Genomic DNA, 15,208 nt, shown 5'->3' on the forward strand with positions numbered 1-15,208 from the left:
TTCTACCCCTCTTAGACCAAGCAGAAACCTAATCTCTCTTATGCATGATTACTCTTCAAATAATTCACAGAAATGCAGAATCTTGGAGTTGGAAAAGATCTCAAAGGCCCTCAAGTCCAATCCTTACCTGAACCATAATCCCTTGGATAGCAACTAGCTTTTGCTTGAAATACTCTTGTGTGGGGGAACTTATTACCTCCCAAAGTGGCCCATTCCACTTTCAGATGCCTCTAATTGTGAGAAAAACATTTTTTTTACATTGAACTGAAAGCTACCTCAATGGGAAGTTATAACTTCCCCCTTTTGCTTCTAGTTTGGTCACCTGGTTTCAAACAGAGCAAGTCAAGGCCTCTTTTATATGGCAGCACTTTAGATATGGAAAAACACCTATCACATCCCATTTAAATTTTCTCTGAATTAAACATCACTAATACATTAAATGACATAATTGAGACTCTTGAATAACCTCTGGATGATCTATAGCTTATCATTTTCCCTTCTAAAATGCTTGAAGAAACAGGAATGAGGATAAAGAACTGCAATGTTATTAGAAACTTCCAGATTGACATCAGTCCATTAATCAACTATTTAAATTAGGCTGTGCTTAAAGGGATTCATATAATTGTTCAGAACTGGAATTTATTCACTAACATTTTATTTGTTTTCACCCCTTTTTAAAAACCATCTTTTAGAATGTCTTATAATGGAAATATTGGTATTACATTCAGCCTGCATTCTCCCCAAATAACACATCAGTCATGAATTATGGAGCTCGTGTGTTAAATACAGTATATATTAGAAGACAAAGGCAGTTTTTTTTTCCTTAGATATCTTTCTGACAATCAAAAAGGGTGGCACTAAGAAAAAAAGCAAACTTTTAAGGAGTTCAGATAATCCTTGAGAACCTTTATTTACCCGATCAGAATTTAAATGAAGAGGAGTTAGGGAACCAACATTGTTTCTCCTTAGGCAGATATGGGGTGTTGATGGGAGTTGACTGGAGAGAAAAGCAGAGGGCTGAGGTGGGTCACAAATTGTCTATCTTTCCACTGAATGATTTAAAAAGTCATTTTCCATAAAATGGCAACCAACAAATTAAATTATATTAATCTCCTTGTTAATTTCTTAAATCAAGAGACTGTTAAAATATGCCTCAGAGAAGCTGTGGATCACCTGTTCTGCCTAATTAATTTTGTAGTATTGGAGATCAATTAGCTTCAATAAACAGCTTCATTTTCATTATTGTAAGAAGCTGGCAATTAGCTTCGCTGAAAGGTGATTGAACACAGTGCTCTAACTACAGAGATGCTAAAGCATTAAGAAAGCTTTGGCATCACTATCCTTTGGTGGTCTGAAATCTATCTTCCTGTTGCAAAGTCCAATTGCTGCAGCCTCCAGTAGGGAACTAAAGCTTTCACTAAGCATTATACTTTTAAGCAGTCATGCTTTTGACATGCTAGGGTTTTGTTTCATTGTTTTATGAGATTGTAGAGTAAGATTTGAAAGGTGCCATAGAGGACATCTAGTCCAATGCCTCAATTGGGTTAAATGACTTGCTCAAGGTCATGCACCTAGTTAATAGAAAAAAAAAACAAAAACAACAAGATTAAAACTTTGACTCATAATCCAGCCCTCTTTCTGGCACACCACTCTGTGCTACAGAGATGGAACATATCCCCTCTGTGTGTATCTAGCCTGATTCCCATTTTTGTTGGTGTTATGTTTTCAGGTTTCTACTGACAGAGAATGAAATATTTGCAATCATATTCTGACTCTCTCTTCTGAGGCATTCTGTTTGCCAAAAACACCCGCCCTTCCAAAGAGCAACAAAAAAGCACACGTCTCTCTTTCATTAACTGCCTGAATTTCTTTGCTAAAAATTGAGTTGGTTGCCTGCCTATCTTGTGTTATAACTCTTTTGTGCACAGAGTGTCTCTTGTTTCCAAGGTATTCATTTACTCACTGGAAAAAATGATTAGTAAAAGCATAATCTGCATATTTCATGTGTTGGTATATAGATTCATTATGTCATTTCTAAAAGAAAGACAATATTATGACTCACAAGTATGGAGGGGGAAAGAGAACGTTTTATTTCTTTGTTCATTTAATAAGTGTACATTTGTTGGTGACATGAGCTAATTGCATAGTTACCATGAAATAACATGTTTTATTTTGCTGTAATAATGTAGTAACTATGTAGTAAGTTAATTGGAAACAATGGTAATTATATGGTAACTCATGATAATGTTGCTGGGTTTTATTTCCCCAAGAACTCTGCAATTAACTGTATACAAAATAAAGAATACTTTATTTCTGAAATGATACATATTTGACTGAAGGTTTCCTTTCTTTGGATCTGATTATTCTGAGTTTTCCCTCCCTCTCTGCTGCACCCTCTCCAACCATTCAAAACTCTAAATCCCCTTCACAATCTCTGTTCTTCAAGCCAAGAAAGTTATTCATTCTTTACTGTTCCATCCAGAGGTTTAGAACCAGAGCATAAAACTGAAATACTGCATGGGGTTTCATGTTAAGTAACCTAAAAGTCACTGAGATGACAAAAATAGCAAAGCCATAGAGTGACTGTACCCGATTGTCCTAGGGCAAACTGGCTTCTGAGGAAAGTTAAGACACTCCTGGATGGTTTCATACTGAGATAGGATGGGCTGAGTACACTGAAGGGAGGGGATGCATTTAGCCTGTAGGATGAGAAGATGTAGAAAGCTCTGTGGTCACACTGCCTGTATTGGATGATATACATGAGACAACCCAGCAGCCTTGAGGGAAAAAAAGAGAAGAAAGGTCCTTGCTTGATCAGAAAAATAAAACGAAAAACAAAAATGAGTTGCCCGTGGCCCCTAGAGATCTGGGTAGCAAGTAGGGGAAGCAAAGATTGCTAACCAGAATAGAGATGCTATAAAGTGTTAGGAAAAGAAAGAATAGGGAGATGCAGTAGGAAGAGATAAAAAATTGAGAGTCCAAAAAGGTCCAACATGAAGCCAGCCCCTAAAAATATTCTGCACATGAGACTAGACTGGTTTTTGGTCATCCTTGTTTCTAACTATTTTTGGAACTGAATGAAGGCCAGAGTCAATGCTTCAGCTCATTATAAAATTGTATCACATTTTCAGCTTCTGGTCTGCCACCAAGAAATGAATCATACAGCCTCAGAGGAGTACTACCATTTTCTCCCCTCTGTGGTCTAATTTAAATTCCCCATCAAATACCGGTTGCAAAAGTGACTTCTAACATTTTGCATGATTTATGCTATTAATGAGCAAAGAACTGGAACAATTTGGGCTGTTCTCTATTACGAGTTGAAGTATTAGAGGGAAAAAAAAAGAACCTACCCATAAACCTTGCTGAAGTCTTCCAATTATGATGAGGAGTCATCCAAATTGATCACCTTGAGCATTTGGTCCTGCTTAATGCAAATGAAAGAGGCTTTTTTAGATGACAGGGATATTTGGGTAAAATTCTCGCCCACAGGAGCATAATAACTGAATGGGGAAAAATGCCCCAAAGGCAGAAGAAAAGCCACAAACATCATTGTGATTAGCTGCAAAAGGTATGAACTTTAATCCAAAGTGAGAGCAGGAAAAAATGGAAAAATTCAAATAAGTTGCTGAACACATCGAAGCCTGGTGCAATTGGATTTTCCTAGAAGGACATATTTGATTGCCTTTAGGGCTCTGGCACTGAGTGAGGGTGTTGAACTTTCATTTATCTGTATATTGAATTACTTTGAAAGGGATGTGCCCTTGTAGTGAAGAGCAGGGAGGTCTAATGGTAAGGGAAGGGAACAAGGAAGCTGGTATTGAATCTAAATTTTGCTAATTTGTTATTGAAAAGTCATTTTGCCCTATAGAATATGGAATAGTAGAGTGAGGCTCAAATCTCAACTTTGCTATTTACTCCTTGTGGGACCATGGGCAAATCATTTAATCTCTTTGGGCTACAGTATAAAATGAAGGTATTAGGCTAGGTGATGTATAAATTCATTTCCAATCCAAATCTATGATGTATAATAATACAAGTATTTAAGGATTTGTGTTTTCTTTGAAATGTATAATCCTTCTGCTCATGCAGATTACAGCCCCACTATGATTTAGGAGGTTGGCCATTTAGTACCTGGTAGCCAAACAGGTCAATCTCTTCAAATTTAAGTAGAGTAATTTAAATTTTAAAATTTAAGTAATACTTAATTCATTCTTTGAATGAATAAGTCATTTATTAATCAGTAACTATTGATTGATAATTAATAAATACCAGATGAATAATAGCCACCTGTTATATTACAAACACTTTGCTGGAGTCTATGGATAAAAAAGATTAAAAAAAATAGTTAACACTTTCAAGAAACTTATATTCAATTGGTGAAGAGGAAGACCTGAATTCAAGGCCTGCCTTATATAGACTAGCTAAATGACAAGTCACATAATCTCTCAGGTCTATGGGCAAACTACAAACTCCATATCAGTTTCCACTTTGCTTCAGTGAAAGGATTTTTCATAGGGATGAAAACCTGTCTCAACCACATAAACAACAATAACAAAACAACTACAAAAGGGAAATAACTAAAGCTTACTCTATTAGCATAGCATTTGAGAACCCAGGATTACCTCTGTTGCACTGGGAAGCCTCACAATGGGGTGGCTATTTTGAATCAGAATCTCAAGAAATGGAGACATAGATATTACTAACTTTTAGATCTGCTGATGTCATATAAGCCATTCATGGTATACCCATATGACAGGGATGTGGGAATGCATGTGTTAATCTGTTCTGCAGACAATCTGGGTCTCAGATTTGCCATGATGATCTGTGAGAGATGAGGCAACCCAAGTTTGGTTCTTGGAAATTGGTCCTACCCAGAATAATAGGCAGAATCTGGGTGGCCTCAGCAGTTAGGACCAGTGTTGTTTTATAGTGTGGAGGACAAGGGAAGCTATATCATAGAGGGACCTTAGAAGTCATTGAATCCAAATGTCTCATTGAATTTTTCATGTCAATGAAAAACTGAGAACTAGAGAAGTAAAATGATTTGCTTAGAGTCACAAGTTAGTTATCACAGGCAGAAAATGAACCTAGCTCTTCCTGACTTCTGAGACCAGTACACTTTCCATCATACCATAATGCTTCCCATAATGGGAAGAGGTTTTAGCAATCGGCTACTGTAACTCTCCCTTTTTCAAATGGGGAAACTGAGGCCCATGAAGCTGAAGTGACTTGTCTAAGCCTTTTAGAAATGCACTGATCTAGGGTAAGTAGACCCCAGGGACCTTTTGAATATACCAATCATAAGTAATGTAGATGAGACAGCACAAAAGAATTGGTAAAATTCTTGGTGTAAGGGTCTACACATAGGGATTCATCAGTTATTCTAGTTAGTTATTTATGTGTTTGTCTCAATCCCGCTCTATTAGGGGGAAGGATGCTAGTCTTGACAAACCATTTCAAGAGGTCACGATATTTAAAACTTTTCAGTTCACTACCTTCATTCTTGTTGTCTTTGTGGTGGTACTAATTCCTCTTAATTTTCAACTTTAAAGTATTCAGGTAAACAAATATTTATCAGGCATCCACTGTACATGGCATGCTCTAGGTGCGATGGCATACACAGTGGTCTAAGAGATTATTTTTGAATAAGGATAAACCATGCTTCTGTGTTTCAAACTCATTAGGATCATTCATGCTTAGATACATTCTAAGAGCACAGATATTCCTTGACTTAGAAACACCACATATGTCTAACTGACCAGCCTATAGAGTGCCAGAGGATCTTTATTTATAAAAAAATGTAATTCTTTGTTCATTAAGATAGTTGAACAGAAACAACATTAATATAGTATTATTTAAAGAAATAAACATCTAGGGTTAGTATATATTTTGGCACCTTCTTCAGTAATCATTTTTTTTTATTTTCATTTTTTTTGTTGTTGTTGTTGTTGAGAGATTTCTGGATCTAGAATCTGGAAGACCAGATTTTGAATCTTGAGTCAGATACTTAATTGTTATGTGACACTGGAAAAATAATTTCACCTCTCAGCCTCATTCCAGTTTCATCTCAGTTTCCTCATTTCTAAAATGGGGGTGGGTGAGAGAGAAGAGATGAAAATAGTACTTGCCTCACATAGTTATTGTGAGAATCAGATGAAGTAATGTATTTATGGTGTTTCTAGTCTTCTATAAATGTCAGCTGTTAGTAGGTCCCAAGGAAGGAAGACTGTACAACCAATACCATAGAAGGAACATGACTGGGGGGCCCCATCTTCCCAGGTCCAGTGATGGGGAATGAGTAAGTTCTTGTGCAAGGACTTTGGTATGGGCCATTTGTCCACTTTCTTGGATCTTTGGTATGATGAACACCACTATAATCATCCAATTAGTCATGCTTTTTTCTTTAAAATGTAACTATCTATATAACTAGTACGACGACACAGCAAATTTATTTTGGGAAACTGCCATATACTTGGAGGCAGCTAGGTGGTTCAGTGGATAGAGTGCTGAGCCTAGAGTCAGAAAGACCTGAGTTCAAATGTGGCCTCAGACATTCACTAGCTATGTGATCCTGGGCAAGTCACTTAACCTCTGTTTGCCTCAAGTTACTGGAGAAGGAAAAGGCAAACTGCTCCAGTATCTTTGACAAGAAAATACCAGTAAAGGGATAATCAAGAGTCAGACATGACTGAGCAACTCAACAATAACTACCACAACCATAGCCATATACTCAGCATTGTAAGAGAAATAGAAGTAGAAAGTGTGGTCTCTTCCCTCCAGGACCTTAGAGTCTAGTGGGGGAAGAAAAATAAAACTAACATAAAATAGCACTAAAGAATAGGTGATTGTATTATTGTGGTAACTACTGTATGATTACTGTTCTAGACTCCCCATACACCCTGCCCCCTGTTTCTAAATTATGTGGTACAAACACTAAGTGCTGGGGGGAAAAAAAGAAAGTGAAAATTAGAGCATGCAAAGGATTTTATGGAGATGTGACTTGAATTAGTTCTCCAAGGTTGAATAGAATGAACACTTGCAAAGAGCAGGGGGGGAGTATTGCATTCAGGAATGGATGGATGGGAAGAAAGAAAGAGGCAATATGAGGCAAGATAAGGAGTCAAAGACCGAGTATGGAATGGTTGGAGAATATTGAAGACACTGTAAGCAGAGTACAATAGGAAGAAAGATTGGATCACTATAGCAGGGTTGGAAAGTAAAAGATCAAGCAGAAGAATTTCATATGCCAGGAAATAAAGTATCATTGAAAGTTTTTTTTTTTTTTTTAAGTAAGGAAGTAATGTGGTTGGGGTGCCTTTTCAGGACAATTTATTTATTAATTCATTCCTCTCAGGATAGGAAGACATTGCCCACCTGGGTATTGTCCTTAAAATAAAGATTCTTGGAGTAACCAATCAGTCAGAAAAAGACATGTCAGGGGGAAGAGTACTTCCAGTAGAAATCTAGGGGTGGAAAGAAGTTTTGGGAGGAAGAGGCTTCTATGACATGGGAGAGAAAGTCCAGACAATCAGGAGTGGAGCCTGTAGAAATAAGAAGCCATAGAACATGTAGAAAAATGCCTTTATGTCTTGCTTTTTGTGTTATATCTTTTGGGCTTAACACAGAGCTTGGCACTTAGTAAAAGCTTAATGAATGTGTTTTTATTCATTCATTCACTCATTCACAGACAAGTCACTTCTCTGAGTCTCTGCTTTATCATCTATAAAATGAAATGATACTCTAATAATTACCTCACAGGACTGTTGTGAAGCTCAAATGAGGCAACATATGTAAAGTGCTTGGTAAAACTTAAAACAAATTGTAAATGTCAGCAATGATGATGATGTTAACTACCCCCTCAGGCTTCTAGCCATTTTACACACACACACACACACACACACACACACACACCCTTTATGTACATACTTTATTTCTTTTTTTTTTTTCTTTTTTGAGGCAATTGGGGTTAAGTGACTTGCCTAGGGTCACAACAGCTGTTAAGTATCATGTGTCTGAGGCTGGATTTGAGCTCAGGTCCTGTTGATTCCAGGGCCGGTGCTGTATCCTTTGTGCCATCTAGCTGCTCCCATATTTCTTTAGTTAGATTGTAAGCTCCTTGAGGTTACGATTTGTCTTATTTATATTTGTTTCTCTTTAGGTGTCTAGAATCAAGTGCAGTACACAATAGCAACAAAAAATAAAGCCCTCCACAAACACAAGAAATTATATTTTAGATGGTATTCTTCAATCCTATCTCAGACATTGTGTGACCTTAGGCAAATTATGTGAGCTACAATTTTTTTGTTGGTAAAATAATGGGTTTTGTTAGACTGGATGGTCTCTGGCATCCCTTCTGGTGTTAGATCTATGATCCAACAATCCTATTATATTCTTATTCATACTTTTGTTTTCTTTGATTAGGTTAAATGTTTTCATTTTTGTATGGTACGACCATTAAACTTGCCAGGTGTTTCCTCAGAAGTATGTCCATCAATGGGGTAGTTTCACCCAGGGATGTACTGGAGCTAGCTGGAACCAGCTCATGAGCTGATTGTTAAATTTTCAGTGTGAGCATTTACACCTCAGAAACTGACAAATGCTACAAATCAGGGCTTGATTTATTGTTTTGTTAATTGTATAGACAAGAAAATGATGGAGAAAAATGTTAGTAATACAGATTAAACTTAAAAGTTTGTCTTATATGATCTTTTTTTTTTTAAGAGCCAGTTGTTAAATATCTACCATTTCACCTCTGGTCTTGCCTTACTTAGACCAAATAATTTCACGTGGAGATACTGTCATATTTATACAGACCAACCATGAAAACATTGTTTATTGATCAATATGATATCTGACTAAATTGCCTGATATTATAAGAATTTTGGCAGAATTGAAAAGAAGTTTGAGACCTTTGAATTTAAAATGCCTCCTTTTGGTGTATGTTTCCACAAAACTCTTCTCACCTTTCTTCTTTGGTAAGATTAGTGATTTCTCTCAGTTTAATCAAAAGCTTGGTTACTTTCCTCCTCTCAATAGGATACTTTTTCACTTAGTATTCAATTCTTACAGCTACCCTCAGGTAACTTTGCAACAAAATTAATGCAATACGCTGTTGAGTAATAACAGTGACTTCTGGTATATATCATATTCCTTTTTTGTCCTATATATTATAGTTAGTGGTGCTTTTATCACTATCTTGGTCATCTTTCCTTTCTTCCATATTGAATATTTTTAAAGTTTCCAATTTTGCTTCAAAAACATTAGATCCAGAGACATTTCCCTCTTTAGAAGCTCAACTGTGATTCTCACTTATTGGGCTGTGAGTTCTGCTTGCAGATTTCTTCATAATTTTCTCCTTATGGGAAAATGTACCCATCTTGACTCTTGAAACAATTCCAGAAAAATTATCCCAATATAACTCTTACCTGTGCTTTGTTTACACTGTGTCCTGTTCTTCACTATGTGTATGTCCCTTCCCCTAATAACTTAAATGACATCCCTTTCCTACGTAGACAACTATAATGTTCCTGTCCTCCACAACAGTTTCCCTTCAATTGGCTACATATAAATTGGCAGTATTTGGCTGAACTATCTAAGTACTATGAAGTCCTCTATTCTGAGATGAGTGCTCTTGTACACAGTAGGTACTTAATTATGGTTTGAATTAACTTTTTAAAATTACAACTAAAAAGGGTTGGAAGGTGGTTGACATCAGGAACAGTTCTATTTTGTTGTAGTGAGTAGGGCACTGGACTTGGAAACAGGAAAAGCTTGCTTCAAATATGACCTTATACACTCTAACGGTGTGACCTTAGGCAAGTCACTTAACCTCTCCATGTCTCAGTCTCCCCACCTGTAGAAGGAGGATGTTGGACTCAATAAGTTCAAAATCTATGAGATCCTATGAACTGATATACTGCTTTAATCAAGATGGCCTTTGAAGCCATATCGCCACATACCCCGTCACAACTGTTGGGGCTCAAATCTTAGCCTATTTGATGGCAACATCACAAAGCTGTTCCAGCTTTTTTGGAATCTTCAATCGTGATATTTTCCGCAGAATGACAAATCTGTGTTTATAGATCCAAAATGGACATTAAATTCTTAACTGGAAGGGGTTTGAATCACTGGAAAGCATCCTATGGACTCACCTCCACTCCATTTGGAATGAGGTCTCCATCACAAAATCCCATGTCAAACACCTGTTTCTTTCCCTATAGAAAATCTTTTCAAGGAGTTTTCTTGTTGAAAGTCATGTTCTTTTCCCTCCTACCTTTCCTCATACTAGCTAGGTCCTATTCCCTTCTATTCTTCTGTTTCTTCTTTCTTCTTGTGCCCTTTATAGAGACAAGAACAGAAGTATCTGAAGCTTCTGCTGCATTTCCATTTCAACCTTCCTCTCCCTCCTTTTGGAAATCCCTTTTCACCCTCCTGACTCAATTCTTCAGCTTCCTTCTATTGCCTCTCTTCCTACTGCTTCTGTTCCTCACTTCTCTCCCTGCCTCCTCTAAATTCCCAATCACTGCTGATCATTCAGCTACCACAACTACTACTTTTCTCTCCGTCCCTACCTTATTTTCCTGGGTTACTTTCTCAAGTGTGTGGAAATCCATATGGTGCTACTTTGAACACTCTACTCATCAGCTGAAATGTCTCTAGGCTTCATAAATGTGCTCTCACTTGGATTGTATCATGTTGCAATGACTCTGGGATGTGGCATTTGAATGAACACATATCTGATGAATGTCAGATGATCCCTCTGTCAATGACTGATCAGACATAAACTATTTGGTTGAACCTGTGAATTCCTACAATGTAGTCTTATTGTCAGAAAGATTATTTAGCTCTTACCCAGTGATACGATTAAGTAACTGTTTACTTACTTTTTTTTTTTCTTGGATCAAACTTGTGATTCCATTGGCATAGGGAATTCCTGATGAGGAAACTCCCTCTACCTATGCAGATCACTTTTGCTATGCAGTTTTTGGTCTTAGAGAGTTATCTGGTTGTTGTTGTTGAGTTGTTCGGTCACGTCTGATTCTTTGTGACCCCTGTGAACCATACTGTCCATGGGGTTTTCTTGGCAGAGATACTGATGTGGTTTACCATTTATTTCTCCAGTGGATTAAGGCAAACAGAGGTTAAGTGACTTACCCAGGGTCATATGGCTAGTAAGTGAGTGAGGCTCAATTTAAACTCACCTCTTTCTGACTCCAGGCCCAGACTTTATTTACTGAGCCATCTAGGGGCCTCAGAGTTTTAAATGGCTTGCTCATAGTCACTCATTCAGTACTTGTCAAAGACAGGACTCATGTCCAGCCCTTCCTGCCTCCAAGGTTGACTATCCATTATACTATACTACCTCATACTAATTGCCCCAGCTTAATAATACCAAAACATCTCTACTCAAAGAATTGCATATTAAACAACAGTTTTCATATCTCTCCCACCCCTCACCAATTATCACTTATTTCATGCCTGCTATTTTGGTTTTACAATGGTTTACCCAATTTACTTTCAAGGAAAGTGACTGTCTGGTTAGCAGGAAATATTGGATGCCAAGCATAGAAAATCTAAAGTTAGGTTCTAAGCCTGACCTAACCCAAATTCTTTCAGCCATACTTTATGCTTCTTTTTATCCTATCATTCCAACCTTAGTGGAGATGGAGGACAGATGTTAACCATCTTTTGAAAACAACTTTATTTAATGTATACATAGAAGTAACATAGTTTGATGATCTTAATGTAGGTTTAAGCTCCTACTTAAAATGTGGAATTTTGGATCAAGTCCAATCAAGAGTCCCTACTTATGCTCTGGATCTGTCTTGAGACTCCCCCTAATCCCTGGGAATGGTCTGAAATAGAAGTTATTTCCAGTAATTAAAACTGTTTATACTCATCCTGGCTATGGCCTGGCCAGCATTCCACTGCAGTGGGACTTGGGGCACAAAGAACTCTTTGGGATTTTTAAAGAAAACTGTATCAGATCAGACCATGCCCCTCATTAATAGCTATGAGGACTAGCATCATGGAAAGGGCTGCATTAACCAGCACGTAGGTACTGATGCCATAACTTAGCTCAACAATTTTTCTGTTTATGACATAGCCAGTCTTCCATGTGCCACCATTGTGATCTCTCTCTCTCTTAATAAAAGACACCATGGTTCAGTAGAAAAGCTAATGGTTTGGGCTCATATTACCTAGACTAAATACTGGCCTGGAATTTCCTACCTATGTATTCTAGGGCAAATCACATCACTCTTTTATATTATTTCAATTTTTTCATTCCTAAAATGAAGAGATGGACTAAATGTTGCCCAAGGTCATATAAATGGTCATGAAAGAAATTTCCCTATTCATGGAGTTCAGATGGCAATTTTTCTGTCAATAAATGCACACCTAAGGATACTCCCCTTGGAGAAATGAAAGTTCTCAGAGTTGCTTTTTTTTTTGAGAGGCAGCTCGGCAGAATAGAAAGGGCACCTAATAATTTGGAGCCAAAAATACATGGGCTCAAGCCCTGCCTTGGTCAGTTATTATATGGTCCCAGGCAAGTCATGTAATCTGTCTCTGCCTCAGTTTCCTCATCTATAAAGTGATTGGGTTTGACTGGAAGGCCTCCTAGGTCCCTTCTTCCTCTAAATCTATGGTTCTATGAATGAATGGAAAAACATTTATTAAGCACCCAGCACTGAGGATACAAATATAAAAGCAGACCATCCCTAACCTCAAAGTGCTTACATTCTAATTTGGGAGATAACACATAGAGAAGGGTGAGCAGGGAGGATTATTTTGGCTTGGACATTGATAATGATGATTAGTAGATCCACAGGGGAGTCAATTTACTTGTCAATCCATTAACAATGGTAAATTCTAGCAACAATGGCGATGTTGATTTGATTGTAGTTCCAGAACTGGAAAAGCCTGGAACTGAGGGAGAAGGACAAAAAGAGTTTATGGCTGAGGTTACAAAGCACTTGGTGAGAAGATGGCCAAGAAGCAAAGTGAAGCCTGGAGTTGGCCTAGTTTGCGTTGTGAGTTTACCTGGGACATGCAACAAACAAAACAGTGGAGCTCCTGGTCAGGAGTTCTAGATGAAAGGGCTAAGTTCTTGAGGAGATAGTCTCTGTTATGTGCAGCAAGGAGTCAAGTGAAACATTGCTGGAAACTGCCTGGCCTGATAAATCACATGAGACTTATACTATTCAGGAGAATGACGACCTAACGTCAGAGTGAATGGTCACTTTGAGGCATTAAAAATTTGTTTGAACCCCAAGAACTCTTGCTGTTACCTTTTACAATGCTGGCTGTGTTAAAAATGTGGCATGTCATTCTTATAAGAGGCATTCTTTTTCTTAAAAATTGGTTAATTTTAGAATTAATATATGCCAACCTAGACATAGGCCTCACTGCTTTACCTGACAGGTTAGGTTTCTGAGCAACGATGCAGTCAGTGAGTTTTGGTTTTTTCCCCCCATATATTTCTTTCTTTTTTTCATCTTTCAACAGTAATTTTGTGACATGATACATTTGCTAGCACCTCTGCTAACTATGTCCATGCATTCCTTTACACCTTCTAAAATTGTAAATGTAATCCAAGGCTAGGCTATTGGAGGGAGCTGGGAAGTGGGCTCCTGTAAATCAGAGGTGTGGGAGGAGAGATGAGTGTGCACAGCAGATAACTGTACTTGATTAGCTAGATTTAAATAGTGTCGGGCGACTTTGCCAGGTGAAAATAAAAATTGTCAGTTCAGTTTAATTTCATGGTGAATCAAACAAGGAAATTAGATTCTGCTACTCTATTAGTTTGACATCTACAGCAAGTGACAATTAGAGATGATGAGAGAACTTATATTTACTCCCAAACTCTTGATTTTTCTGATACGCATATAACTTTTATTTACCCTTCCAATGGGGGAAAAGTATCTAACAGTAGTATTAATAGCAAACTGCTTTGTGCATTCAGGATATTGACTAGAGATGACAATGAGGGACTTGGTTTAGGGTACAAGAACTCATATATAAAATGTATATTCAAAATGAAAGCTATCCAAATAAACTGAATTCTGCCTTTCTCTACTCCTCCCCAACCCCCCTCCCTTCCGCAATATTAAGCCGCAGAGGTATTATACTGAAATTAATACTATGGTTACACTTCCTTTTCAGCAGACAAGATGACATCAAAAGAAGTCAAGGAAGAGAGTTTAGGGGTTAAAAGTGACTAACTTTTCATCAAGAGAACAATCAAGTTCATTTTCATGTTCTTTCTTCATTAACTGAAGAGTAGAGGACCTCAAAGGATGATGAAACTTTAAAAATGAACACATTTCCATACATTCTCTAAAATTCCATCAATCCCCATGCAAATGAGTTATACTTCATGCCCAAAATAGGGTTCAAAGAGCATGGAAAATTCCACAGAACTGAAGCATGAAATGATCACACAGGAGGTTGCTCTCTTCATATGTAGCACAGATTCTTGGCAAGAGTTTGATTCTAACATTCCCTAGAAATATTTCCCTACCTAGCTTTATTTATGAAGAGAGGCATCAAGGGGCATGGTAGAATTTGTGAAGAAAACAAGGAGCACACTAGGAGGTAGAAACAAGCAGACAAAACAAATATCACTCCCCCAAAAAACAAACGGACAGACAGACAGACAGACAGACAAACCATGATTTGATTCAAAGAGTTTAGGTGAGGGTCCAAATATTTGTTTTCTCTTGAATGTGGAAAAAGTGGTATAAACAATATCATTCAGGAAATGGAAGACTGGAGGAGGATGTGATCTGGTCATATTGTGAGAGTGAGGGATATCAGATGGACAGGTCAAACATATGGACAGCATGGTGAAGTGTGGTTGGTTTGCCCTTTGTGCCCCTAGAAGGAATAACCACATCAGAGAGATCAAAGAGCCATCAAAATATTGAATAAATGATAGCAGCCAAGAAACTCTTAGTTTTATGATTATATATGTATATATATATATATACACACACACATACACATATATACATATATATACATGCATATGTGGTATATATATAGAAGGATGTATATATACACATATATATACATGTATATGTGGTATATATAGAAGGATGATGTGTGTGTGTATGTGTAGATGTATATATATATATGTATGTGTGTGTGTGTGTGTATATATATATATATATATATATATATATATATATATATATATATATAT

Source organism: Vombatus ursinus, unplaced genomic scaffold (genome assembly GCF_900497805.2).
Source record: "Vombatus ursinus unplaced genomic scaffold, bare-nosed wombat genome assembly UNPS02014832.1, whole genome shotgun sequence".
NCBI classification, from domain to species: domain Eukaryota; kingdom Metazoa; phylum Chordata; class Mammalia; order Diprotodontia; family Vombatidae; genus Vombatus; species Vombatus ursinus.